This window comes from Capsicum annuum, chromosome 12 (assembly GCF_002878395.1).
Source record: "Capsicum annuum cultivar UCD-10X-F1 chromosome 12, UCD10Xv1.1, whole genome shotgun sequence".
NCBI classification, from domain to species: Eukaryota; Viridiplantae; Streptophyta; class Magnoliopsida; order Solanales; family Solanaceae; genus Capsicum; species Capsicum annuum.
In genome coordinates this window covers 140,793,810-140,799,176 of record NC_061122.1, presented here as the reverse complement: position 1 = coordinate 140,799,176, position 5,367 = coordinate 140,793,810, and positions in this window count along the sequence as shown.

Here is a 5,367-nt window from a genome sequence, read left to right as displayed (position 1 = left end):
CAAAGTATGCCACATTTTCCTTCATGCCACTTCACCAATAATGTTATCTGAAGTCTATATACATCTTAGTGGTACATGGATGAATAGAATACCTAGAGTTGTGATCCTCATACAAAATCAACTAAACCAAGCCATCAATTCTCGAAACACAAATGTATCTATCAAACCTCAAGACACTCTCAGAAGCTATGGTATCCCTCTTAGACTCAGCACTAAACACTTGATCATGGAGGATACAAAGTTTATGATCCTAAATCAGCTCAAATAGTGAGGACCTGGACTCAACACTAGAAAAAATCCTCCCAAGTCTTAAATATCAAGTCACACCATCAAATTGGCTAAAAACTGAATGTCCCGTGCCAACAGCCTTAAAGAAATAAAAATAGAAGCCAAACTACCCATACTCACTGCCTTCTAACTCAAGGCATCTGCTACCACATTCATCTTTCTCGGGTGATACAAAATGGAGATATCATAGTCCTAAAGAATCTCCATCCATCTATGCTACCTAGTATAATCTCCTTGATGCTAAAAATTGTAATAATCGGTAAAAATCTCACAATTTACACCATAAAGATAATACCTCCAAATCTTAAACGTGAAAACTATCGCCGCCAACTCCAAATCGTGAGTGGGGTATTTGTGCTCATGCACCTTTAACTGCCTTAAAGCAAAAGAGATAACATGACCCTGCTGTATCAATATATAACCCAAACCAACACTAAAAGCATCATAATACATGGTGAATCTCTCACTCTCAATGGGAAGAGCTAAAATAGAAGTCGATGTAAGGAACTCCTTGAGCCTACCAAAGATCAACTCACACTCCTTGAACCGTCAAAAACGAAACTTCTTCCAAGTCAATCTGGTCATCGGTGCTGAAATAGTAGTTAAACTCTTAACTAATCATCTATAATAATTAGACAAGCTATTAAAGGTATGAACCTCAGTTGGAGATGTAGGCCTGGCCCAATCCCGAATATCCTTAATCTTTGTTGGGTCTACCATAATCCCATCCTTAGACATCACATGCCCAAATAATATCACTGACTCAAGCTAAAACGTATATTTAGAGAACTTGGCAAAATGAACATGATCTCTCAAAGTTTGGAGCAAAATTCTCAAATATTATGCATACTCCTCTCTTCTACTTGAATACACAATCACGAAGAAATCCAAATAAGGCCTAAACACTCAGTTCATCAATTCTATGAATGCAGTTGGGCAATTAGTCAACCTAAAGGACATCACTAGGAATATATAGTGACTATAAAGGGTCCTAAAGGTTTACTTTGGGATATCCTTAGCCCAAATCCTCAACTGATGCTAACCATACCTCAAATCAATCTTAGAAAATACCACTGCACCCTGAAGTTATTCAAATAAGTCATCTATAAGAGGCACAGGATAAAGTTCTTCACCGTTACCATATTGAGTTGCCTATAATAAATACACATTGTTATGATCCAAACTAGGGCCTAGCCATGATGGGTATCTCAAGTTCACCGAGGACTGAAGAACACCCGCATTGACTAGTTAAATTGAACACAATGCCAAACAGAGGCTAAATTCCAAACATATAACAAGATAAGTATGATATAAATTTTCAAAGGAGTAAAAGATAACTAAATATCCAATAACCAAACCACCAAGTCCATAAAAATATCCAAAAAACCACTAACAAAATCAAAACCAATTTAATTTGGGACATGGCTGCGACCCTGACAATGACAATGACCATGATAATGGGAACTCTTAACTCTAGTCTATGAAAGGAAACTGATGAAATAACTAAGTCTTCCAGAGAATAGAAGTTCACTACTTCACCACCAATGACTGACGAACCAAGTTGATCCACCTAACACTGCCTAAGAAAAGTAGATATATCTTTGGTGCCTACATCATGTGGGGATACAACGTTCGAAGACGATTTGTGGGTTGAGCACTAGCATGTAACTGAATGATAGGGGATAAAATAATGCCAAATCAAATCCAATTTAAAATAATGTGAACGTCATCATATACATGAATAAATTATATGTCGGGATGCGGAACAAGGGTTAGAATGAAGTAAAACATTATCCTAGATTATGTATCTCAATTGTCATAACAAGCACCCACGGGCTCTATAGGTTCTACTCCACCTACTGAAAGGGTCCTAGTGCGTGTTACCTAAATAAACTGGAGGTATCAAGAAAGACCAGGGAATGCCTTGACCCCACGTCAATTTAAGATACAAATATATCAATAGTGTGAACTATGCACAAATGTCATCAGGACCAAACCTCAGGTCGGAAAACATGAGTTTCCAGTACCAGTCATCCAAGACCCATACCTTTATAGATTCACTACACAACCTCCATTAATCCCAATTTAAAATAAGTTTCACATAACTCATTTATTAACCTATGAACCAATCATTAAGGCACACTATGGGTATCAACATACTCTTATACTTAAAATCTTATCTCTATACCATAACAATCACATTAACTTAAGGGAATGCCTTGACTACCTTTATTTTATCAATTAAAATTTGGGGAATGCATTGAACCCCTTTGTTCATTAATTTAACTCATAGCCAAAAAGGCTTTGAAAATCCATGTTCATTGTTTAATCATTTATGCAATGCAATAACATTGGTGAGTAAGTCAAACCAAGTGATAATTTCATAAGTCAAATCTATTTGCACAAGTGGGTGAGGGTACATAATTTTTCATAACAAATTTCAGTTTCAAAACTTCAATTCAATGAAAACTATGGCTCCTACATTTATTCACCATTCCCATACACCCCACAAGTTCAAAACCATTAATAAATCATAAACAATGCATAATAAATCATTGGAAAACAATTTCAGAATTAGCTATCTCAAAACTCTCAACTACATCAAAACCCACATTCAAACCATCCAATTAAAATATATAAATAAGTTTTTAATAAAGTAATAATTAGGGAAGAGTAACATCCCTGAAACACCAAGATTTATGGAGAGAAATCAACCCTTGAGCCCATGGATGACCTACTTCTTAGAAACCCTAAGTATCTTAACCTTGGAGAATTAAAGAGTTTGATAGATAAGAGAGTGTGTATTGATTGTGTTATAAATAAGAAATAACCCCTTTGAGATCTTTATGGACGTGGAGTCTAAGTAAGGGAAAATGGTAATTAACCAGTATGCCCTCAACATAAAAGTTGATATTTTGTTTCCGATCATTACGGGTTTCATAACAACTCGTTGAGACACCTTACGACTTGTTACCATGAGTCATAGTCAAGATAGTGTAATTAGGGACATATACGGTTGACCCTATAGCCCCCATCATACGACTCGTATCGTGACCTTACGACTTGTAGGGTCCTATTCGTATCCAAGATAGTACCATTTGGGCCTCACCTGGTCACCCTATGATTTGTATAATATGACTCGTTTGGAGTCTTTACTACTCCTTAGAAGCCACTTGTAATCAGGACAGAAAACTTAGTCACACACTGGTCAAGCTACCTACGACTCATCAATAATCCTTGTAACTCCCAAGGAGGAGTCATAGTATAGAAATTGAAAATATATCTTAGAATTTTTCAAGGGCCAAGAATCTGGGGTGTTGCATACTCCCCAAGGATCATTTATCCTCGAATAACAGGACAAGGCCTTTATTATGACGATTTGACTCCAAACACAATCACACTTACCTTTAACAAACATAGAAAACAAATATATCGAGGAAATCACAATTCACTTTAACAAAGTCAGAAAATAAAGATATTAAGGAATACACATACCTTAAGCATGATTATCCGATATAGGAAAAAAATATGTATTTGGACTTCATGTGCTTATCGACATCCCAAGTAGCTTATTCATACTTTTGGTTCCTTCATAGAACCTTTATCGAATCCATGTCCTTCGCTCATAACCAGCAGACTAGCCAATCCAAAATCTTGATCGGCACCTCTTTATAAGACAAGGAATCTGAGACACCTATACTTTCCAAAGAAAAAATCAAAGAAGGATCACCTACATACTTCTTCAACATCAAAACATAGAAGATCGGATGGATAGAACTCAAACTCGGAGGCAACTTAAACTTATAAGCCACAATTTCCTATTCGCTTCAAAATACAATATGGACAAACTTAATATGGACTGTGTTTCACTTTCTTTCCAACTTAATATCCATATCAAACTCCAAGTCCCTTCACCTTACATCTAGTCGTGTAAGACTTTTGGCGACTTTTGACAGCCTTAACCCTATCTAGAATTACCTTTACCTTATCCATTACTTTATGAACGAAGTCAAGACCATCCAACTTATTTTTGCCAACCTTAAACCACCTAATATGAGACCTACACTTCCTACCATAAAAAGTATCTAACAGAGCCATCCCAATACTAGAGTGATAGTTATTGTTTAACATAAACTCAATGGAGGAAAATTGTTGACCCAACTACCACCGAAATTGATTACACAAACCATAGCACATTTTTCAAAGTTTGTATCGTCCTCTCTACTTGTCCATCCGTCTGAAGGTGGAAAGTGCTGCTAAGGTTCACTTAGTTCCTAATTTCTCTGAAAGAAATTCTAAAAGTGAATGAGAATTGAGTGCCTTGAATAGATTAGATGGAAAATGGCACACCATGCAACTTCACAATCTTCCCAATGAAGATCTTAATGTAATCCTCTACCGAATAATTAGTCTTCACATAAAAGAAGCGAGCACACTTAGTCATCCTATACATGATGATCCAAATAGAATAATATTGATAGCAAGACCGCGAAAGATCAATAACAAAATATATATTAATCACTTCCCATTTTCACATGGGCAATTCATTCTCTTGAGACATCTCACCAGGCCTTAAGTTCTTCACCTTCACCTACAGACAAACCAAGCACTTAGCCACAAGGTTGGCCATATCCCTCTTCATGTTATTCCACTAATAAATTTATCTTGAGTCATGATACATCTTTGTAGAACTAGATGAATCATGCACCTCAACTCATTAGTCTCAGCCAAGATTCTCTCTCTCATCCCATCAACAATAGGAATATATGATCTACCTTGGTACCTTAATATGCCATCCTCACCAATATCAAAAGCCATCACCTTCTGGTGACCCATACTATCCTTGATCTGTATCAAGATAGGGTCCCAAACCTATTTCTCCTTTACCTCAGCACCAAGTGATGACTTCACATCCTCTTGTATAGATATACCACCATCCTCAAAGTCTAAAAGAAGAACACAAATATTAGCCAAATAGTGAATATCCTTTACCAATACTAGCTTCTCCACATCAATATGAGACAAACTTCCCATATATAATCTGATAAGAGCATCAGTAACTATGTTAGCTTTACCTGG